Source organism: Protopterus annectens, chromosome 3.part1 (assembly GCF_019279795.1).
Source record: "Protopterus annectens isolate FY-2018-M chromosome 3.part1, PAN1.0, whole genome shotgun sequence".
Taxonomy (NCBI): domain Eukaryota; kingdom Metazoa; phylum Chordata; order Ceratodontiformes; family Protopteridae; genus Protopterus; species Protopterus annectens.
This window is the reverse complement of record NC_056732.1, coordinates 324,245,213-324,270,818: the sequence shown is the minus strand read 5'-3', so window position 1 is coordinate 324,270,818 and position 25,606 is coordinate 324,245,213. Positions and strand designations below refer to the sequence as shown.

The following is a 25,606-nucleotide window of genomic DNA, read 5'->3' as shown; positions in this document are numbered from 1 at the left end:
CTTATTTTTTCAAAACAAAATTAAGATCTCAAGGAGGAATCACCTGCTTTCTAGGAGAATAAATATACAGGATCCATTTCAAAAACATCTTGACATGGGATTGCACTGAAAGAGACAGATCCATGGGCAGACATGCTGAAATGGCTGAAAGATGAACCTTAACAGAGGAATAAGGAAAGTCAGGGAACTATAACTCACAAATTTTGTAGAACCAGAGAAATGCTAGACTTAAATTGGGTCTTGGTCCCTAATGTGGCACCGACTAGAAACATTTGTTAATATATGACTTACTAGCAGCAGGTTTCTGTGCTTTCTATAAAATCCAAAAAATCCAAGAACAACAATAGTTGTTGTACTAAGAAAATCTTCAAGAGCAAATTATATCAAATTCATTTAATTAAAAGAATCTTTTAAAATGGAGATTGTTAATACAATTATCTGGTTATTGAATCATTATTTGGAAGACAATGCAATAATGAAATCAGAATCCACTTACCTAGCTTTACTTCTAAAACATTTAGAAAACATATCTATATCTATCTATCTATCTATCTATCTATCTATCTATCTATCTATCTATCTATCTATCTATCTATGTGGATACCTATCAATTTATCAAACCTACACAACACTGAAAGTTAAATGAACGAGATGAAAACAATGAAAGCTTAAAGGGACGAACATGCACAACATCGAACTTTATACAATCGAAAAATGGATGCAGATGTTAAATAGCACTTTGTTTTTTAAAGCCAGGAAGCATCTGAATGCAGATCGCAGTACAGTGAAGATCGGGAAATTCATCTTTTTCCCTGCTGTAGTGTGATCTCAGAGTTGGTATATATAAGCTACAGGGGGTGTGGGGGGCACAGCCTCTCACATGGGGGATGCAGGGGAAGTGAGCTTAAAAAAGGTTATACTGAACATAAATGGATACTATAGTTTATATTTAATTTCAGTAATTGTCTGCTGAAAATGTTTCCAGGTATGCCACAGCAGTTGCTGTAAATCAGAGGTTAGTTTTTTTTCTCAGTTATCTGGGCTAGGTAATAGTATAATAACTAGATGTGTACTCCCTTACTTGCAGCTTGCAATTAACACACATTTTATCAACCCGTTCCTTTGCCCTGTTTGCATTTATGTAATGCTCTACTTGGTATATAACTGCACAGTGAAGCAATTTCCTAGGAAGTGTATCTGTTAGAGTCTGCTACAACAGCATCCTAAACTGTTACTGTTCTTCTCAACTTAATGAAATAGTAGTCTAGTTTCTATAATTAAATGCTTAAGTACCTTACATGGTCTTGGTAATTTGGCTGTGTAGCAACAGCTTTTTAAGTGACTCAACTGTTCTCTTTTACTTAATATAACAGATTACTGTAAAAGTTAACCTAATATCCTAATGTGGTCTGTACTTGCTGCTAGAATTTGTTGGTTGTACTCTGACATGGTGGGCGTGTTGCATCATTGTATAGAGTTACAGTACATCAGTTCATGAATCCTCCTATCCCTTTCCTTCCTGCTGTAACCTATGCTCCAGTTAATTTTTGTCCCATAAATATGATACTGAATACTCACTTTGCTCCTCTACCCTACCCCCATTCCCACCCACCCCTCTTTCATTTCCTTTATAGACACATAACCACTCCCACATCACACCCTCTCACTCATTAACCAATCCTATAACCTCCTCCATATTTCCATTCCAATTAGTCCTACACCTTTACTTGACTGTATTCTCTCACTATGTAGTCTTCTACTCTACAATATTTCTATCTCCTTCCATTAGTCATCACTCTTCCTCTTCTCTCAAACGTTACCGCATTAAACCCTGATGCCCTACCCACATATCTCAACTGTATAACTCTACAAACAGACTCTAATGCTGTCTCTTACTCTAGTATCAGCCCTAGCATTTACAACTCTACTCCTTTTCTCTTTAGAAAACATACACTACTCCATTCTAAATATTCCCTTTACCACAAAAAAAAAAACTATCCAGAATATTTCCTTCCCCTCTCTCTCTCTAAACTACTAGACATAACCAACAATATGTATACCTTTTCCTCTTCCCTATTACTCTCTGGTGATATTCACCCCAACCCAGGGCCCTAAACTACACTTTTATCTCAACAATGCCGCTCCCCTAAATCCTCTAATCATCTCCATTTAACCACACTAAACTTTCAAAGTATCTGTAACAAAACCTCTGAGTTCCATGCCTGGCTTATTCAAAACAGAACTCAAATCCTAGTTGCTACTGAGACCTGGTTAAAACCTTCAATACAGGTCTCAGAATTTCTGCCCCCGATTTCAATGTAATTAGATTAGACAGACAACATAAAAGAGGAGGTGGCATTGCCCTTATTTATCCCAAGAATCTCAACATTTCCCCATTCACCAGCCCCATTCCACAATTCCAAAATGCTGAGATCCTAATCTCCTTCCTAGAGATCAGCAGCTCTAAAAAACTCTGTATAATAGTCATATATATTCCCCCAGGAAACTATATCCCCATTTTTGAAGATTTACTATCTTGGATCTGCTCTACTATCAAAACAAAATTATTACCTTAGGTGACATGAATATTGATTGGGCCTCAATCTCCTCCATTCAACCCCTCTCTAGTATAAATTTATTTCATTTTACACAACTAATTAACACTAATACTAGGTTTAACTTCAAATCCAACAAAGAAGGTCTCAGATCCCTCCACATACTCTACATATGGCACTCTGTCAAACTCCCTTGGTGACCATCTCCCAGGCTTTGCTATTCAAAACTGTTCTTCCATATCAAAGTCCATAACATTAGGGTTATTCAAGACTTATCTAAATTCTGTCCCAAGACCTTTAACCGCATTCTAAGTAGCCACAACTGGAACTGTCTCAAAACTCTCCCTCTAGATGATGCCCTCCTTTACTTCAACAACTCCTTTCTAAACACCCTTCACAGTTTAGCTCCTACTAGATCTAAGAGAATTAAGTCTAACCTTATCCCATGGCTATCTAAATCTACTAAAGAAATTAAGAAAAACAGGGACAAACCCTGGAAATGCTTGCTCAAATCCAGAAATTCTCCCAATCTCATCCAGTATAAACAGCTTTGAAACGAAGCCAAAATACTTATCCACAAAGACAAGTACCAGTACTTCTGGAGCCTACAAACAAATAGGAAACTAACCCAAAATTTTCTGGTCTTTCATTAATAATCTACTCCACCCGGGCACCAAATCTAATCCATGTCCATAATCTAACTTGACCCCTGACCTTATCACCCTTAACCTCCAGCTCCTGCACACCACACCACCCACTTTTCAAAATGCTGAAGTCCTGTTTTCTGTCCTATCCATAAGAAACACCAAGAAGATCAATATAATATGCTGCTATATACCTCCAGGCAACAACTCGCTCATAATAGAAGACATCCTACACTGGACAAAGGACAATCTACCTCAGGAAACGATCCTACTAGGAGACCTTAACACTGACTGGGCAACCTGCAACTCCAGCAGCCGCTCTACACATATCAATCTATATGGGTTCTCTCAACTAATTAAAGAACCAACTAGAATAGATGAGAAAACAAAGAGAGAATCCATACTAGACTGGACACTAACCAACTATCCCAAACAAAACTATACAGTAGGCTGCCTCCCAGATGACTTAAGTGATCATCTCCCCACCTTCCTACTCCAGAAACACTCCAATCTCCCCAAACCAGTAGTCTACAAATTTGTACGAGATGACCGTAACCTTACCCCACGATACCTAAATACTGTCCTAAGCCACTGCAACTGGGAACCACTACGGACACTCGGGTTAGACCAGGCAGTAGACTACTTCAATACAACCTTCTCTAACATCCTTAATAGTCTAGCTCCCAGCAGAAAGATCAGAGTTAAAGCCAACTACGCACCCTGGCTAAATAGAGACACCAGAGCCTTACTAAAAGCTAGAGATAAAGCCTGGAAAATCTGGAAAACTGACAAAACCCCTAGCTCCAGACAATACTATCAACAACTTAGAAACAAGGTTAAGGCTGAATCCAAAATAAACAAACAAAACTATTTTCTAAGCGCCCAAAGGAAATATTCAAATAGTCCACAAAAATTATGGCATGCCATTAACTCCCTACTAAAGCCAGGCAAAACCACAACCCCAGCACCCATCTCTACTAACAATACCCTAGACATAGCTTTTCAATTTAATAACCATTTTACTAAATCCATCTTAGCCCTGTCCAGTCAAATAACCCAAAACAGTCTACCTCAGTCACAACCTAACCTATTCTACACCACCCCCTCTTTCAGCCTATCACCAGTGCCCACCTCAACTATCAAATAACTCCTCCTAAAACTAAAGCCAACCACACTAGCAGCTGATAACATACCTGCTGCATACCTAAAAATGGCTAGTGACTCCTTATCATATCCTGTCTCCATCTTTATCAACCGCTCCATACTAGAATCCTACATACCCAAACTCTGGAAAGTATCTCGCATCATTCCTCTCCATAAAGGAGGTAATTCTTATGAATTCTCCAACTACCGACCTATTGCCATCCTTTGCCCCTTATCCAAAATTCTTGAGAAATGCATCCACTTGCAAGTGATGACATTTCTTAACACAGACAATCTACTATCTACCACACAACACGGTTTCCGTCCACATCACAGCACTACCACAGCCCTTCTATCTTTCACTAATTATATAAACCTTCACAGGAATGATAACAAATATGTATCAGCCATTTTCCTAGACCTCTCAAAAGCATTTGATATGGTCTCCCACTCCATTCTACTAGACTCACTAACATCATTATCCTTCATCTTCTCTACTATAGCCTGGTTCAGAAGCTACTTATCTGACAGGCAACAATCAGTTCAGTGGAAAGGAACTCTGTCTACACAACTTCCAACCACCATAGGTGTCCCACAGGGCTCTATACTGGGCCCACTGTTGTTCTCTATTTTCACAAATAACCTCAAATGCTCTACACAACATGCCACACTCATACAATATGCAGATGATTCAACTCTGATCTGCTCCGCCTCATCTCCCACCACCCTACATACACTCACTCAAGATACCTTTATCTCAGTAGAAAATGGATATCTGGGATCCAACTAATTCTAAATCCCAAAAGACAAAACTGCTACTATTTACCCTAATAGATAAAAAAAAAACCTCTCCTTTACCATAACATCTAAGGACGGCACCACCATCTCCTCTTCTAACCACACCAAACTTCTGGGCATTGAAATAGACAACAGTCTCCACTTTGATGTTCACATCTCACATACCATAAAACTAGTACACAAAAAACTAGGCTCCCTATATAGGCATAAGTCCTTTCTCTCACAAAAAGCAAGAGTCACTCTTGCACAAAGCCACCTCCTCTCAACCCTATTATACGCAGCACCAATCTTTACCCAAATCAGACAATGTGACCTAGACAAACTAGAATCATGCTACAATAAAATAGCCAAGTTTGCTACTAACTCAACCTATAGAACCCATCACTGTGCTGCACTAAAAGAACTAAAATGGCTTTAGCTACCACAGCTACTTAACTATCACCAGCTGGGCACAGCCTACAATATTCTCAAATATCCTGAAAAAAAACCCTCATTATCCAACCTACTTACTATCTATACTACAAACTGATACCTAAGATCCAGTGAAAAATCTCTCCTCTCCATCACCAAGGCTAACAATAATGCAGGGAAAGCGCTCTACTCCCACACCATTGCCAGAAATTGGAACTCTCTTCCCCTATCTGTGTCCACTGCCCCCTCCACATCCATATTCAAAACTTCCTCAAATCGCACTTCTTAGTACATGGTTATGCCCTTGTATCACATAACCCTACCCATACTACTATTAACTCCCCAAATTCCTCTCTGATCACATGCTGGAGCTCTGATCCCCTGTAGGCTTGGTCATCTGAAAGGGTACTTTTAACTGTAGAATCTTACTTGATATATTTTCTTTTCTTACCAAAGTATGACTGACATTGTCTTTTTACCCATGTTCTATATCTTTTACCTGGAGTGTTTTTATTAATTCTTGTTATATTACTATGCTCAGCATACATGATTTAACCTGTTTTGTGTATTATGCTGGATGTACTGTATTTGTATAACTTGATGTTGGAGCTTTTCTCCCTGGGCCTCCGCTGAAAATGGACCTGGTCCAGTCGGAATTTCCCGGTTAACAAATGTAAAATAAATAAATAAATAAATAAATTCAACTCCTACTTCATTGATACTATAACCAACCTTACGTCCTCCTTCTTCTCAGCTCTACCATCCATCCCCCTCCCCACATCCAACCCCTCTCCACCACTACTTACTCTGTCCAATCCTCATACCTCAACCCAAACATCTATCAAGGAATCTCATACTCTAGAATTCAGTCTCTCCCCTATATCCACATCCTCCATAAAAAACTCCTTCAGAATCTAAATCTATGTTTTAATTCTGTCAATAATATTATTGCCAAATTTCTTAAGATCGCTGCCGACTCAGTAGCTTATCCTATAAGCATCCTCATCAATAGGTCTACCCAAGAGTCATATGTCCCTGACCTTTGAAAAAAAAGCAATAATCCTACCTCTACATAAAGGTGGCCTTTCCTCTGAGTTCTCAAATTTTTGACCCATTGCTATTCTGTCTCCAATATCAAAAATACTAGAAAATGCATCCAAAAACAACTTATCTATTACCTTCTAAGCAACAACATCCTCTCCCCTACCCAGCATGGCCTTTGGCCAGGGCATAATACAACTACTACTCTGATCTCCTTCCTAGATATTATAAATAAAGCCTGTGACTCAGGCCTTATAGTATCACCTCTCTTGTTTGGATCTTTCCAAAGCATTTGATACTATCTCCCACATCATTCTCCTGACACAACTCTCACCCATAGGACTTTCCTTGCAATCTCTTAATTGGTTCAAGAGCTATCTCTCTGACAGGCAACACGCGGTCAAATGGGATAATTCCATTTCTCCCTACCTTCACAACCCCACAGGCATCCCACAGGGCTCAATTTTAGGACCTATTCTGTTTAATATTTTCATAAATAATCTCTACAATGATATTCCAAACCCCTCCCTAGTCCAGTATGCAGATAATTCAACTATAGTCTATTCTGCTCCCAACCAAAATTCCCTACAACAAATTACTCAAACAACATTTTCCATAGTAGAATCCTGGCTCCACAAAAAACACCTTTCTCTTAATGCCAAAAAAAACTAAGCTTATGCTGTTCACCCCCAAAAGAAACACTATTCTCAACAAAGAAGCTTTCAATATAATGTCTCTAAATTCTATTAAAATTGAATTAGTAACCAATACCAAATTACTTGGTGTCATAATAGAAGACAACCTAAAGTTCGATCTGCATATCCAATCCAACATTAATAAAACACGCAAAAAACTAGGGGTACTGTACAGGCACAACAGGTTTCTCTCCTAACCAACTAAACAAGCACTTGCCCTCACCTACCTTCTACCATCTCTAACCTATGGTGCACCATTGTTAACTAACCTGCAGTTTTCCCTAAAACTAAAGCTAGAATCCTGTTATAATAAGACTGCCAAATGTGCTACAGGTAGTCGCCACTCTTCCCATCATTGCTCTGACCTAAGGAAACTACAATAGTATAATTTTCTCACCACCTATTACTTATTCGGTTAACCACCTCACATAAACTCATCCATAAACCATCATATTGTCCTGCTCTCAGTTCTCTACTTGCCCTTTAATCCCCACTCCAGCCCCTTCGATCTGACCACCAACACGTACTTCACATCCTTAAACCAAATCTACGCGCAGGAAAACTCCTGTACTCCTGGACTATTGCCAGACTATGGAATAATCTCCCTTCTGCTATATGTAGTGAAGTACACCAGTCAAACTTCAAAACTGCCCTTCACAATCATCTGCTTTCTAACTGGATATGTAACTGCACTAATGCATCTACCTTTTCCTTTGATGCAGTTATCTGACTTCCCTCTGTATAAATCTCAGCCTTGTTTCCAAGCCTCATAATTTACCTAATAATCTGTATTGCATCTTCACTATCTAACATCCTCAAACATTCTATCTTTACACTAATTGTTGCAACTGTATTAACCAGTTTCCCTCCTGCTAATAACCTTATGTGCCTTGTCACTACTCTAAAGTGTATCTGTAAATCTGTATTCTCTCTGCTCTTAATTCTATATTCCCACAATTTATTTACTAGAAGCACAAATCCTGTACCACTTATCTATTCCACTTTGGTATATCTTACTCATTCTTAAGTTCCTCTCATGGTTACCTTAGATTTCTATTAATTTTTGTGGATTATATTCATTAAAAAGAATTTTGGCTTTTCCCGGTTAGGGGCTGCCACAGCGGAACTCCGGTCCGCTCATGATTGGCAGTGGATTTTTCCGGTGCCGAGTTGCCAGCCCAATGCCCAACCTTTAACAAAGGCACACCCATTCACGCTCGCACCTACCTGCATGTCTTTAACGTCACTCGACCATGGGAAGGACATGCAGACTCCACACAGAAGGCACTCCAGCCGAGAATCGAACGGGAGAACCTCTTGCTGTGAGGTGATAACACTAATCGCTGCACCACGGCGGCTATACCTTGTAAATATGCATGAAAACTCTTGTGAGTTCTCTTTTGCTTTTGCTGCTTATTTCATATTTTTATATTGTTATATTAATATGTTATACTGTTATCTTATATTGTTATGCTGTTTTTCTTTGTATTGGAGCTTTTCTCCCCGGGCCTCCACTGAAAATGGGCTCTTCTTGGCCCAGTGGACTTTCCTGGTAACAAATGTCAATAAATAAATAACTAAATAAATAAATAAATAGTTTATAGGGACATACGTGTATTTGTGCTGAGTGGTTATGCATATAGAAGAGTATTGGATTGAACTTGCTTGCTTCAGTGTTGTATGTTTCAGTTATGTGCACATTTGTCATTTTAAGCTTTCGTTGTTTGCATCATGTTCTTTTACATTTCGGTGTTGTGTACTTTTGATAAACAGATAGGGATACTCCATTACTTAAAAATGTGTTTGTAGAGAGTCATTCTCACAATGATATGATTTTATGTAAAAATAATACTTTTATATATTGGTTTAATTCCATTACTCAAGGTATTCTTTTATCTTCAGATAAAATTTATTATTAAAATTTCAAATCGTTAGAGAAAAAAATAAAAAATTTGTGTAAGTTTGTTCAATGAAAATTAATGGAATACATACCCTAAGCTATATGAATATTTTATATACATTATTCTTGGTGAAGTTTCTTACAAGGACAGTTTATCTGAGCTATATATGAAATTAGTAAATAATAACAATAATTTAGATAAACATTATTGGAATTTTATAGACTTTCTTGAAATTAGTGAACTTTTAGAAGAAAAGAATAAATATTTAATATTAAAATCTGTTAGTCTAATGTCTACAAGTATACACTGTATAATGTTTATGTGGAAATTTATTCATACGGTATTACACCTTTTAAGTTAACAAATGTTTAAAAAAAGAAAGAAATCAATATATTGGAGATGTAATAAAGTATTAAAAACTGATTGGGTCATATTTCCTCAAACTGTAACAAACTTATTAATACGCTGGAGTGAGAAAAGATTTTTTTCAAAGGTTTATGGACTGATAACTGTTTACTTACAAGAATGATAATTCTAACAAATGTATCTGTTCCTTTGGTTATACATTGTAATCAGGATATAATGTTTTGCAGTCTACTTGCAAGGAAAGTTATAACTAAAAAATGGAAGTCATATTTAGAATCTTTGTTTAATAATTTTCTTATGGTCACTATTTTTATAAGAAGGAAAAGATACACTAAAATGAGGAATGTGAAAAAAATCCTATGAAAATGAACTGGAATAAGTTAAACCAATTAATATTGAAATATAATATTGCTATATACTGAAGATATATTGGAGTTTTAACATGACTGCACTACTGTTGTTTATGCTAACTTGTAAAATTTTGTTAAAAATATAAAGTTATGCCCCCCTGAAAAAAAAAAATTATATATATATATATATATATATATATATATATATATATATATATATATATATATATATAAATATATATATATATATATATATATATATATATATATATATATTATCCAGGCAGTCAGATAACATTATTTCAAGTTAAGGTGCACAACAACCCTAGTGCTGTGTGAGTAGGTCCAGTCTGTGAAGAAGATTGTGGTAACTGCCCTTTGCAATTGCAAAAAGAAGGGAGAACCACTGTTGCTTAAGTAGGAATGGAATCATCACAATCATCTGTAAAGAGTCATTCTGAATCTTCAGAATGGCAATGGATATCAGTGGAAAGGCATATAGGCACATTCATGTCCAAGGAAATGAAAATGCATCTGTTTTCAAGGCCTGCTTACAGGTAGTCCTGCAGCAGAATATTGCAATTTGTTTGTTTTGAATAGAAGGAAATGCTCTATCTGAAGTGTTCTCCACAGCCGGATTAATTCTATTCATGGATGTCTGTCCCAGTCCTGCTCAGCTTCTCTGTCAAAACATTTTGCTCTGATGAAATGTAAGATGCTTTTAGAGTAAGATTGTACTAAATTGAATTGCTACTTCCCAAGCTACTATGGCTAATCTGCACAGAGAATAAGATCTGAAACACCACTGTTTATGTAACATATTACTATGGTGTTGTCCGTGACCACTTGTAGGGGACTCCGTGACCCCAGATGATAGACTGAGTTGAGTGCAATTATTACTGCCAACTTCTTGTTGATGTTTTTCTGTTTTGGTGTGTCTTTTGTGATCCAAATACCCTGCACTCTTACTCCAAAAGACACACCTAAGCAAGGATGAGGCATCTGTTGCTACAGAATGCATTGGAGATGGAAGGGAGAATGTAAGACATGGATTCAAATAAAACTGGTTTCTCTGCCAAGGCAATTCCCTTTTTACAATTAAAAAAAAAAACAGAATTTGAAAAGTCATGGAGTATTAATGCTGAGACTAAGATTTTAGGTACTACTGAAACATTCTCATATGGAGACTGTCTAGAGGAATCTTGAAAACTATAGATGCCATGAATCCTAAATCCTGAAAAAAATCCCTTGCTAAAGTCTTGGACTGACTGTAAATACACAGGAATAGATCTAGCTATGGATCTACTTTTTCCTTTGGGAAAAGAGCTCTCTGAATGGCTGTATCTGGGTGACACACCAGGAATACTACTACCTTGTGGGATACAAAAATACAAGATTTATGAATGTTCTCCTATAAACCCAGTTTGCTAAGGAGATCTCTTTCCCAAGTGAGAAATTCCTGACACTTTGAAAAACACTTTGTAAAGATAACCGAGTTGTCTAAATAAGGAAAAATGTGAATAACTTGTAGTCTTCAATAAGCTGTTACTGGAGCTAGACACTTTGTGGGAAAAATGGAAGCAATGGACAGCCCGAAGGGTAATGCAGAGAACTAAAATTGTAATCCAGATACAGAAAACCTTAAAATATTTGAAATTTGTGGTTATAAGTATGTAATGATATGCATCCTTTAAATCTACAGTAACCACAAAATTGAAAGGGGGAATAAGAGGTGACAGGTTGTGAAGGGATATCATTTTGAACTTTGGAACTTTCAAAAACTCATTAAAAAAGGAAATATCTATAACTTACTCTATGAAGCTTCTTTCTTTGGAACTAGAAACATCTCTGAATAAAAAAAAAATCCCTGCAAGGGAGAGAGGGGCAGGTCCTATTACCCATAGAGCCAGCTGTTGCTGAAAGACAGAGAACAAAGATGTTTGATTTGCTGGGTAAGGAGGAATCCCATGAAAAGGGGGTCTATGTTAAATCATCAAACACTTAAAAAAGGCAAACTATGATTTATCGAACCCATGTAAGCAAAAGCTTACAATCTCAAAAGCTTAGAACAGCGATTTTTTTCCAAGGGAAAAAAAATCTCTGTTCCACAAAAAAATAAATAAATAAATAAAATAAAATACTTTTTAAAACATTACATAAAGTGGGGGGCTTTGCCCCCCCACACCCCTCTACTTAAATATACCAACTCTGATATCACACTAAAGTCACGAAAACGGCAAAGTAACAGAAGCGGCCAAGCGATTTCTTTCCCAGGGAAAGAATTTGCTTATATGCCGTTTTGCTATTTTGCCTTTTCGTGCTTTCAAGTTCGATCAGGATGCATTCAAAAGAATGTATCTTCGATCATTTAATAGGAACTCTGAAAAAGAGGTAGGGACTCCCACTACCATCTTGCCCCTGATGGATAATTCTTAGAACCCATTTGTCTGAGATTATCTATTGCCAAAGAGAGAAATGGCGAGCCAGATTGCGGGGAAGACTTAAAACACTGCCAGGGTAGGGAGAGGTTATCATTTGTAGATAATCATTATTAAACTGTACATGCATCTGGGAGGCTCACCCTTCTTTATAGAGTATCCTTATCATTTTTTGAACATCTGCTTGTCTGACGTTTGGTGAGACTGCTTACGTTTTTGTAATAAAAGGATTCTGAATTAGGAATGAAATCTTCAACAACCTTGGAGAAGGAAGGCTGAAAATCTGGACTTACCCTTAAAAAAGTTTTCCTCTCTCATATTTTTATCAGGACCTCAGCAACAGACACCCCAGATACAACTTACCTATCAAGGGGAAAATTCACAATTTCAGTTTTGCATTTTCAGATAACTTTTGAGAGCATAACCATGCAAAATCTCTTATAAGAGTCCCAATAGCTGTTGTTCTGGAACAGACATCAGCTGAGTCATAACAACACTTCAAAGAATGTTTGGTTGCAAAAGAAACAGAAGCAATAAGAGCATTTAGAGAAGATTTATCTTCAGCTTGGGATGAAGGAAAATGGCAGTAATGCTCTTCATATTTTCAAAAGAAGCAAGCAAGCAAATATTTTATCAAGTGAGCTGGACAATTAAGAATTCTGAAAGCTGGCCATTGTTAGGGAAAGAAAAAAGGTCCATACCCTGGCATAAGAAAAAAAAATACAAGGAGGATAAAGGGAGGGAGCTGTATCATTCGAACATATCATTCGAACATCTACTGTTATGGTACGTTTACTTACACAACTGTCCTATGTTCTTCATATTGATCACAGCTGCAGTAGCCTAAGCTATATGGTTAAATTATTACAGCTTAAAACAACTGGGAGGTGAAAGGGAAGGGCTCAGTAGCCTCTGGAGAATGGTTCATGCAAAGTGTGTACTAGATCTAGAAAACAAATCTAGTTTATAGTGCTCTGTAAAAGTATGGACAGAAGACCAAGTTGCTGCTGCTGCTAGAATACTAATATAAAACTACAACAAGTTTCTTTCCAAAAAGCCACAGATGAAGCTAAGGCCTTAGCAAAGAAAGGCCTCACCCTCCCCAGAATAATTTTGTTGTGGTAATAACACAAGTTAATAGCCCGACGTAACCATTTGTAAATTGTCTGCTTTAGCATATGTTGTCCCATTTTCTTGCCTTCATAAGAAATGAACAACTGATTGAAAGTTCTGAAAAATTTGTTCTGTTGAGACAGTACTTGAGCTGTTTGTAAACATCCTTTCTTCCACATTTTTATACTCTAAACTACAAAAAAAAAAAAAAAACAAAATCAATGAAGAAACACCAAAGGTCCAAGTAGATAAAACAAACAAATGATGGAGACAAATGAAATCACTCGGACCACCGGGCTAAGAGACTCACTTTTAATAAAGCGGCAGCACAGACACAAATGAGGCTAGCGCTTTCGAGAGAAATCCCTTCATCAGACAAACAAATCAAGTATTACATAAAATGTATATGTCAGAGAACCAATCAAAACAGATGAGTAGATTGTATAGCTCAAGGAACCAATCAAAAACAAATAAAAGGTCGCCGCCCCTTTAAAATAGGTTTAAGCAGCATCACAATATTTAAACCTGGGCTTCTGTCAGCCTGTAATTAATTATCCAGTGCACTTCAAAAGATTCTGTGCAAGTGATCAGATCACCCCCTCGCAAACTCTCACTAACTACCTATAAAACCATAAACTTAAAAGAGTGGCCAACATTGTCCCTAACATGTTGATATAAAGCATTGCTTTCATTGCCAAGATGTATGGCTGAAATATGTTGTAAGATCCTTTGTTTAAACTTACAATTAGTTTTACCCACATAAAATGCAGTGCAGGCACAACAGGTAACTAGATATATGACATTCATGGTTAAACAGTCATCATTTACTGTCACTTTTAAACTGACAGGAAAAATGAGCGCTCATTTTTAAAGTATGTTATTGTCTAGTGACAGTCCGTTAAAACACAACACTCCTAACTTTAAAATACCTTTCTTGAAGAGGAAATTGATAAAACAGCAACACAAATAAGATAATGGAAGTTTTATTCCCCACAGGGAATGTATCTGCCCAGCAAAGGAACAGCACAAGTTGACCTTCCATCCTCAAAAGCTTCACAGGAGCATATCCTTTATCGGTAATAAAGCTCTGAAGGGCTTCACGTCCAAACTTGTCTTTTAGTCAGCTCAGTTCAAGCTGCCTGATTGCTTGGGTGTATGGAAGGTGCCCTGAAGCTTTGGAAGCTGGCTGACTGTTATATTCTTGACAGGATATAAACAATACAGCTAAGGCTACCGCAGTAGTGATGAATAAGATGAATATGAACATTAAAGGCAGCAGAGAAAGCAGTTTCAGAAAAGCAGTGAAGTTTGTTGCACAAAAGCGTAAAACTATTGATTCTTCCCCAAACAGAAGTCTTATGGTTTAACAAAAGTTAACAGCAAGCACCTTCAGTACAGTCCAGTTATTGATGAGATATTGCTCCCACTTGGTCTCCCTGTCAGAGAGTCTCTCAGTAGCTCTACTGACAAGGTATGGTACCTGTAATAGTACTAGCACAGGCTATAAACTATCACAGGGAGTGATTGCTTCTTTTGTGGAGTCTATGTGCTATGTTCACATGGATTTGTAGCTGTTTTTCCAGTTTTTTCTCACATCACAAAGATAGTATTAAGTGAATTGTTTATCCTTTAAATTTTCAGTAGGGTGTGTGTGTGTGTGTGTGTGTGTGTGTGTGTGTGTGTGTGTGTGTGTGTGTGTGTGTGTGTGTGTGTGTACATCTCCTGCAGTACAGTACAATAGCATCCTGCCAGGACTAGTTTCTTTGCCTTATACCTGTTATTCTGACAAGGTAGTCTTCACTTCCTCTCCAAACCTGATATGATAAAATAGGAGTGGTCTGAGGTACAATAAATGGCCACAGCACAATCACCCACCAGCAGCTAAGGCAAATAGACTGTCTAAAGGAGATTGTATAGGATGATCTATTGTCTTAGCATAGCTTATTGAATTGTGATAAGAAGGCATCCTTTTCTAGTTACTAATATGGTAGATAATGAGAACTGCATAGAGTGAAAACCATACCTTTCTACTGTCCAGAATTTTGCAGAATTCCCAGATTTTTTTGTCTGTTTCTCATAACATTTGTGATTTTCTGGTAAATCTACAGATTAAAGTCACTAAATAATGACAGGCATTTGAATTCTAGACTTCGCATCCTTCAGAAAACGTATGCACATGCAAAACCTGTTATTCTAGCAATTTACTAAGTTTGCAATAGAAACATTTAAAAACTGGCATTGATTTTCAGACTTTCACCCCCTATTACTTTTGGTTTTGTCCAGAATTCTAAAAAAAAGAAGTTATGTACTTACCATAACGTTCCATGTCTATTGTCCATCTCGTCTTTTATTCTCACTGATGGGTCAGATCTGATCCATCGGATCCATCTCAGCCATTCCAAAAGCTTGAGGTCTTTAGCAAAGCTCGTGGGCATCCCTAGAGACCCATAATGCACCCCTCTAGCTTCCTCAGATCTTGTTTACCTGAAGTGCTCTTAACCAGGTAATGCAGGAATCTTATGTATATATAAAAATAACTAAATATATTAAACATACACCAGAGAATAAGTTCTGAGGCTTTATGTATCTGCTGTACCAAACTATTAAACTCGGTCTCCCAGGAGTATAGACTGGAGGGTATGGAGAAGGGGTTGTGAGAATAAAGGGTGAGATGGACAACACACATGGAATGTTATGGTAAGTACATAATTTCTTTATGTGATGCTGTCAATCTCACCTTTATTCTCACTGATGGGACCACGTCCTTAGCAACCCGGCTCTTGGGTGGCTCATGGCAGAATATTTCTCAGAACCACAGAACCGAAAGAGGCTCTACTCCTAAAGGCCAAATCCCTTTGTAATGAGAGATAAATGTATGAGGCTTTGCCCAAGTTGTTGCAGTGCAGATATTATCCAATGGTAGTCTAGCTTGAGAGGCTATAGATGTAGCTACAGACCTTGTGGAATGAGCTTTAAGCTTATCTGGAAGAGTTTTATTCTTCGAATCATTAATGTAGGATATAGAGAGTGTAAGCCATTTAGCTAAGGTAAGGTTTGTGACTGGAATACCGTTTTTAATGCCAGAATAAGAGATAAAGAGTTGGTCCGATTTTCTGATTTCAGAAGTTCTATGTAAATATGAATATCTAGGAGATGTAATGAATATTCTCCACTATTCTGAAAGTTAGGAAAGAAACTGTCAGTTCTATCAATTAATTGAAGTTCATTTCTGAGACAACTTTTGGTAGAAATGAAGGGTTAATACATACCAAAACTCTCTCTTTATGAAAGACTATGTGTGGGGGGTTTAGCAGATAAAGCTTGTAATTCAGACACTGTTCTAGTTGAAGTTGTTTGTCTTTTCGGCTTTTTCCCGGTTAGGGGTCGCCACAGTGGAACTCCGGTCCGCTAATGATTGGCAGTAGATTTTTATGGTGCCGAGTTGCCAGCCCTATGCCCAACCTTCAGTGAAGGTACGCCCATTCACGCATGTCTTTCAGAGGCCACTCGACCGCGGGGAGGACATGCACACTCCACACAGAAGGCACTCCAGCCAAGAATCGAACAGGAGAACCTCTTGCTGTGAGGCAACAACGCTACCACTGCACCACTGCGGATTACTCTTCTAGCTGAAGTAATAGCCACTAAAAAGAGTGTTTTCAAGGAGAGGTACTTCAACACACATGCCGCTGATGGTTCAAAGTGTTAGATAAGATAAATTTCAAATCCCAAGGGGGTGTTGAATTTCTATATGGAGGTCTTAGTATAGTGGTTCCTTTTAAAAATGCTTTACAGAGTCTATGTGACATAATTGCAGAACCATTTGGTCCTATATGAAAAGTGGAAATTGCTGCCAACGGAAGCCTAATAGTTGCTGCAGCAGCTCCATCACTGAAGAGTTTTGTCAGATATTCCAGGAAAGAATATATGGGCGCAAAAAATGGGTCTGTCTGATTCTCGCTGGTCCATGTAACAAATCTTCTCCATTTACTCTGGTACAATTTTCGTTTAGATGTCTTATGGGAAGATAAGAAAATATCTTTGACTGGAGAGGAAAGAGATGGAAACCTGGCAATGAGGGGAACTGGAGCAGCCAAGCCTTTAGTTTGAGATTGTCTAGGTTTGGGTGAGCCATCCCTGATGGGTGAGTCAGTAGGGTCCAGAATCCATGGTTCATCCCGAAGGTAAGGCTGCAGAAAAGGAAAACAGACTTGACAAGGCCAATCTCCAACAAACTTGCTTTCTGCAAAAACTTGGGTATCAGAGGGATTGGTGGAAAGGCATAAAGAAGTTCCAGAGGCCAATCGTGAACAAGCATCCCTTACTGATTCCCCTGTGGGGGGGGGGGGGATTGGGGCAAAGTAGTTCCTGCATTTGGAATTGGCGGGTGATGTGAAGAGGTCGCAGCAAGGCTGGCCCCATTTCCTGAAGATTTGTTCCATTACCTTCTGGTTGAGGGACCACTCGTGAGGCCATAAAATGGCCTGCTCAATTTCTCCGCAATCATGATGGATTTCCCCGGGATGTGCGTTGCTATCAGAAAACGGTTGGAAGCAGTAGCCCACTGCCAGACCCTCATAGCTTCTTGACAAAGGGGGTAAGATCTGGTTCCTCCCTGTTTATGTACCAGACAATAGACTTACTTGTCCAACTAGATTGCTATTATTCCTGGAGGGAGTGTCTTGAAGTGCTGGCAACGTCAAAAGCACCACCCACATCTCCAGGATGTTTATGTGCTAATGTGCCTCATGTTCTCGCCAGGTGCATTGGACTGTCTTCCCTACATAATGCCCCCCCCCCCAATCTGGGAAGTGTCCATGGTCACCATTGCCTGGAGTTAAGGGGGGTGAAAGGACAGCCTAGAGAAACTAATGGAGTGTGAATCCAACATTGGAGATCCTTCTTGCAGGAGGTGGTTATCAAGATTTTGTGTGACACTGGAAGTTCCAAGATTGATCATTGAGTGGAAAGTAGCCATTGAATAATCATACCTCTCAACCTCTTAGTGCAACAAATCTTGACAAAGCCCATCAAAATGGGGGGACAAAGGTGCAAAATAGGATATATTTTAAATATTGCTTTTATAAACTTAGTTGCTAGAGTAACATAGTTTGTTTTGGCATACCTTTTTGGAAGGATTTAAAGTCTGAAACTCAAATGTATGTCATTATTTAATGACTTCAATCCTCAGATCATCTCAGTGATTTGCCCAAAAAACGTAAATTTTATGAGGAACAGAGCTAAAATATGAACCAAAATTCTGGACATTCTGTGAAAATCTGGACAGTTGAGAGGTATGAGTGAGGTATTCTCATATGAAGGCAAGCTAGAGGAATGAGGACAATTGCCGCAGCCATTTTGCCTAGCACTTGAAGGACCAGTCTTGTGGACGGTTGCCTCTTCCTGATTAATAATCTTACATGATGCCGAAGATCCTTTACCCTGTCTTTTGGAACCCTTGCTACCATTGTGGTTGTGTCTAACTCTGCTCCTATGAAGGCTAACTTCTGACATGGGTCTAGAGCAGATTTTTCATAGTTTACAGTATTACCTAGGGAGAAACAAAATTGAAGGGTGTATTCCCTGGCTTGTAGCAGAAGATGCCTGGTCAGGGAGGTTATGAGCCAGTCATCCAGATATGCAAACACCCAGAATCCCAGGCGTCTCAAGTGAGCCGCCCCTACTGCCATACACTTGGTGAACACTTTGGGGGCTATTGTGAGTTGAAAGGGTAGAGCTGGAAACTGGAAGTGACTGGCTCCTAGCCAGAAGCACAGGTACCTCCTGGATCACTTTTCCATTCTGATGTGGTAGTACGCATCCTGGAGGTCTATAGAGCGCATCCAGTCGGCTTTTCCTAGGAACGAAGTGTCGACTGCAGTGTTACCATCTGGAACCTGGTCTTTTTGACAGATTTGTTCAGATCACTGAGTTCCAAGATGGGTCTCCAGTCCCCTGTCTTCTTTGGCACTACAAAGAATCTTGAGTAAGATCCGGATCCTCTCTTCCTGCAGAGGGGAGCAATCGGGCACTCCTTCAGGAGGGCTGTAAGGGTCTGCCAAAGAAAGATTATCTGGAGTCCTAATTCTGCACGCCTCCTCTGCACCGAGGGTGGCATCCTCCATTATTGTTTCCCCCCTCTGCCTCTGGGGAAACTTTCACCTTGTGTGTCCTGGAAGGACCTTTGTGATTTTCTGAACTACATTTTCCCACTACTCCTCTGACCCTTAGGAAAGGGTCTGGTATGTGTGGAAAAGCACACTTGAACAGCAAACAAGGCCTTTCCCCTCTTGTTCACACCTGGTGAGCATCTCTTTAACTTTAGGTCCAAAAAGAGAGGAGTCATCGAACTGGGCATTCACGAAGGAAGACTCAAAGGGCTCCACGAAATCACAAAGGGGCATCCAGGCCTGTCTCCTAAGAGAAATGCCTGAACCCACCACTCTACTCACTTCATCTACTGCATATGAAATAAGTCTCGTGGACGAGTTGACAACAGAATTAAGGGTGGTGAGCTGAGCGTTGATTTTATCCACTACCGCCACAGCTACAGCTCCTTGGAGGGAGTCTGTAAGTTCCTTTGACAGATCCCTCTATAGTCTAGTGAAGTGGGTGAGGTAGTTCAACGACTGCAAGGAAAACGTTGCTGAAAATGATGTCCTAGCATTCTTGTTAGCAGGATGGATAGAGGAACTGGTCTCGGACAATTCTTATTTGGTGGCCGCCGGCATGACCATGACATCCACTGCTACATCTTTTTTTAAAAAGGGTTTGTCCTTTAGGGCTGTGATGTATTTATTTGGCCTCCTAGGAGTAGGTTTAATGGAGTCTGGGGTCTCCCAAGTCTTCCGATAGATTAACTCAATAGGCTCATCAGAAGGTGAGGTCACCCAAGAAGTAGAAGGGCAAGACCTCAAGGCCTTCAGGTACACCGATTCCTCGGCCGAAGGGGTTGTGGACTGCCAGTCACCCCTCTACTTCAAAATTTCTAGGATGTCTCCAAAGGAGACATCTTCAGGAGGTCACTGTGGGGATCTTTCTGCTTCATCAAGATCAGTGTCAGAAGTGATAGACTACACTGGAGAGTCAAGATGCTTCCTTTTGCAGGTCCTCTTCCAAGGGAACTCCTCAGTGGGGCATTCTGGAGAGGTTTCAGAAGAGGGAGGAGTCCCCTGATGGACAATCTAAGAACTGGGGTCTCTGCGGTCCAATGGGCAGGATGTCAGAGAGGCCAAAGACACCTGCACACAGCTGGGAGGAAGATCCAAGGGGGACTGTGTCTGAGACTGCGATGTAGTCAGCACCCTTCTCATTACCTCAACGGCTGTCTGCCGCTGCTCCAAAGAACACCCCAGATCCGACAAAAAGGTTGTCAGAGCCGAAGGCATCTCCAGTGCAGAAGACAGAAGCTCTGAGGCAGAGGTGGGAGCCAAACTTACCCACGCCAAAGCCCCTAGAGGCAAGGTCGGATCTTGAGAGATCATAGCCGGCTCCACAGACCCGACCGGAGAGTGCTGGCTCCCAGATATTCCGTGCTCCGACTGAGTGGAAACACTCGGGGAAGCTATTGGATCCAAAGAACCTACAGGTTTCGGATCTGATACAGACATAAGCTAGATGTCGGAATCTTCTGGTTCTGAAACCGAAGGATGGATAAGAGTAGGAGCAGGTGCTGAGGGGGAAGACTGTGACTTGTCCGATGCCTGTGGGTTCAGATCCAGAAGTAGTTTGGCCAAGGCTGGTGTCTTCAGTAATCTTTGCACCACTCTGCCCACATCTTCGTCGGAGAGGCTCCTGGTTGACTGGGTGGAGAGAGTAGGGGACGTTGATCTAGTTAAGAAAGGCAACAGGAGCCTAGAAGGGATCTGCTCCAAAGAAAGACATTGGCTCCAATATCTGAATTCAGTTGGCAAGGTCGATTTTAGAGCCAAAGGTTCAGAAATGGTGGACTTTGGAGCTGTAGGTTCTGACTGCTCCGAAAAAGTCTTGGATCTGGTTTGAGCTGTCTGCTCCGATGAATCAGTTGGAACTGACAGTTTAGATACTTTCTGCTTTGGCTCCAAAGAAGATTTTGGAGGCAAAGATGGTCTCTTTGAAGACTTGTCTGATTTGGGAGAAGACTCAAAAGATATAGCCTCAGAAAAAGGGGTTTTTAACATCCCCTTCAGAATAAGCTTGTTCTTGCACTCTAAGAGCGCTCTCTGGTTGAAGCTATGACAAACTGAACAGGATTCTAATAGATGAAGAGGCCCCCAAGAAATACATACACAAAGTCTGTGAATCACTAAGGAGCATCTTCTTCCCACATTGTTCACAATTCTTGAAGCCAAGAGGCTTCCCTGCTTTTTGTGACATACTTAGAAAGGAAAGGGACACACCCGCAACCACTAAATAAACCAGCACAGGACAGAGTAGAAAAGGTTTTTTTTTTTAAATCACCCTCTAAGTTAAATGGATGAAAGGGACAGCAAGAAAGAATAAATAAATAATGTCCTCTAACTAAAATGGACATTAGTTAGACAGGAATAAAGGGGCAAAAAGTCTTCTAACTATAACAGATGTGGTTAGATGCCCTCTAACTTAAATGGACGCTAACCATGGAGAGTGAGGGATAAAAGCATGTAAGCAGGCCTATCACTCACACTAAGAGTAAAGATACAAAGGTTGTTTAAAGGGAAAAAACTATTAATTAAGAAATATAAAATTAGAAACACTTAGCCCAGCGCTTGCTGGTAGAACCTCCTTGTTCAGAGTGGCAAATGAGATCTGAGGAAGCTAGAAGGGTGCATTACAGGTAAACAGGGATGCCCACGAGCTTTGCTGAAGACCTTGAGCTTTTAGAATGGCCGAGATGGATCTGATGATTCAGATCCAACCTATCAGTGAGAATAAAGGAGAGACTGACAACATCACATCGAAAGTTATGTAGTTACCATAATGATAGATCTGTATTTTCTGTTTCTGTCTTTCCTTAACTGATGGGTTTTCAATTTGACTATGGCTGCTTCTCCAGACTTCAGGATCCATAGCTTAGGCTCCTCTCCTTACCCATAATTCCCTCCTGTCCTAACATTAACTGAGACCGAGTTTGCCTGCAACACCATGATAATTATATATATATATATATATATATATATATATATATATATATATATATATATATATATATATATCAGTACAGACAGATTAGCACAGGGCCACATAGGAGATAGAAAGAAATCTGCTCTGGAGCTGAAAGAGCTTGAAAAACTACCCAAATGGTAAGCCATACTGTCATATCTGAACCAAAAAAAGAAATTTGTCCAAGAAATGGAAGGGAGAAGAAGGTTAAGGAAGGACAGAAACAGACAACACAGTTCTCCCATTATGGTAAGTACATAACTTTTTTATCTGATGGTGTTTTTTCCATCCTTTCCTCAACTGAGGTGACAGAGTCCCCAGCTACTTAGTTCCAAGTATGTTATCATGGAAGGATGTTCTGGAGGATGGCAGAACCAAAAACTGCCTTATCTCTGGAAAGCAAATCCAATTTGTTATGGAAAATTAAGGTATGAACATTAGACCAGATGGCAGCACTACAAATGTCATCAACTGAGGCCCTAGAAAGGAAGACCAAAGAAGAAAAAAACGATCTTGTTGAGTGTGTTTTGGGCGTTTTAGGTAGAGTCAAACCCTTCTCCTTATAAATATGGAAGATGCAACTAGTCAACCATCTAGCTAAGGTAACCTTTGAAATGTCATGTCCTATTGTAGCTTTGGAAATGGATAAAAACAGTTGGTCTGACTTTCTGAAAGGTTTAGTTCAATGGAGACAGAAATGTAATTGTCTATGCACATCCAAAAAAATGGAGCATGCATTCTCCTTTATTAGAAAACATTTGGAAAGAAAACTGGCACATTAATACTTTGAGTGAAGTCTGCATGGCTACTTTAAACAAAAAGTAAGGGATGGCGAGTAATGATACCTAGTCCTTGTGAAATATAATATAATATAATGAAGTTGGCAAGACAGGCCTTGGAGTTCCAATACTCTCCTATCAGAGGTAATGACAACTAGGAAGCATTTTCTAAGTCAGAAATTTTAAATCTACCTTAGCAGCAGTTTCAAATGTAGCTTGGGTTAAAGCTTGGAGTAAGACAGTCATGCCCCAAGGGGGAGTATGATCCTTAAAAGGATGTTTAAGAAAGAAGGTACCTTTGAGGAAAGCTTAATATGATTTGAGTGAAGCTAAGGAACTATGCTCCTCTCCAATATGAAAATCTGAAATTGCTAGCTGAACTTTGATAGTGGAATAACTATCTCCACTGAGGAAAATGGAAGCAAGAAAGTGTAATTACCCTACAGCTTTAGAATTCTATGTCTTTCTCCCTCTCCTCCCCCCATACTCTCTCTTAACCTGAAACAACTACTGTTGCTCTCTGTTTCTTTCACCCTTACCTAGCTTCCCTCCTAAATCCCCCCATTTCACTCAAGCTCCCACTTTTCAACTACAGCTGGCTGATTGGCTTCTGCCAGCCAACTTCTCTCTTGCTCTTCCCGCTCCGTTCGCCCTGTGGGCTCACTCTGCTCCCCTACCCTGCCCCCAAATCCCACACCCCCAGTGCTCCTAAACTTATACCCCATATATCCACACCCCTCCAACAGCCTATCACCATCCCTCAGTCATCCAGTCCCCTCCTACGTCCATACCACACCCTCCTGCTTACAACCATCCCCTCTTCTTTATCCCACACAGACCATGCAAGGCATACTACCACTGCTGCTACTGACTCTCACTACTCTCACATATACCACATCCATACACTCTAACATACCAATAAACATTACCTGCCACATAACAAATACCCACACACACACACACACACACACATATAAAAACATAGTAACCTGCCCCACACTATTTAACAATAGTTCATTATTTTATATACACAAAACACTAACCACACTACCTCTCAATAGACAAACAGCATCTAGAAGACATACAGACATAGCTCACGCCATAAAACTCACACTATTCCTCAAAAAATGGCTACTTATCTCAGGAGACATACACCCCAACCCAGGTCCACGCAACCCAATTCTCTCACACAAACAAAAATCGGAGCTACTTATTATTAACCTAAACGCAAGAAGCATATCCAACAAACTACATGACTTAACACACATTCGTACCCCAAAACTCCCCGATATACTAACCATTACTGAGACCTGGCTAAAACCTGCCACACAAAACAAAGAAATTCTCCCCAACCTCCAGCTTCTATAAACCCCACTTCCCAAATTTCAGAATGCTGAAACATTAGGCTCCGTTATATCCCTCAAAAAAACAAAAAGAGAATCAACATCCTCTGTAGTTATATTCCTCCAGGAAATAACTCACCTATAATAGAAGGGATACTACAATGGGCCGCAATCAACCTACCCCAAGAAACCATCCTGCTATCAACATCCTCTGTAGTTATATTCCTCCAGGAAATAACTCACCTATAATAGAAGGGATACTACAATGGGCTATAATCAACCTACCCCAAGAAACCATCCTGCTATCAACATCCTCTGCAGTTATATTCCTCCAGGAAATAACTCACCTATAATAGAAGAGATATTACAATGGGCTATAATTAACCTACCCCAAGAAACCATCCTGCTATCAACATCCTCTGCAGTTATATTCCTCCAGGAAATAACTCACCTGTAATAGAAGAGATATTACAATGGGCCACCCCCAAGAAACCATCCTGCAATGAACATCCTCTGTCCTCTGTTCCTCCAGGAAAATAACCATACTAAATAAGAGAGGTACTACAATGGGCCACAATCAACCTACCCCAAGAAACCATCCTGCTATCAACATCCTCTATAGTTATATTCCTCCAGGAAATAACTCACCTGTAATAGAAGAGATATTACAATGGGCCGCAGTCAACCTACCCCAAGAAACTATCCTGCTAGGCAACCTAAACCTAGAATGGCTAGCCTGCAATCCAACAATCCCTCAAACCATATTAACTTATTTGGACTCTCACCATTAATCCAAGAACCCACCAGAGCTGACAAAAAAATCCAAAAAACCTCCATTCTCGATTGGACTCTAGTTAATCTCCCCAAAGAAAATTATCATGCAGGCTGCTTACCTGATGAACTGAGTGA

General features: G+C 39.6%; 1 protein-coding gene across 3 annotated transcripts in view; it reads right to left on the bottom strand.

The window, feature by feature from the left end:
• RFTN1 (raftlin, lipid raft linker 1) overlaps positions 1-25,606 on the bottom strand; it is a 2,439,049-nt gene that overhangs the window by 1,071,993 nt on the left and 1,341,450 nt on the right. The gene's annotated exons all lie outside the window — the stretch shown is intronic.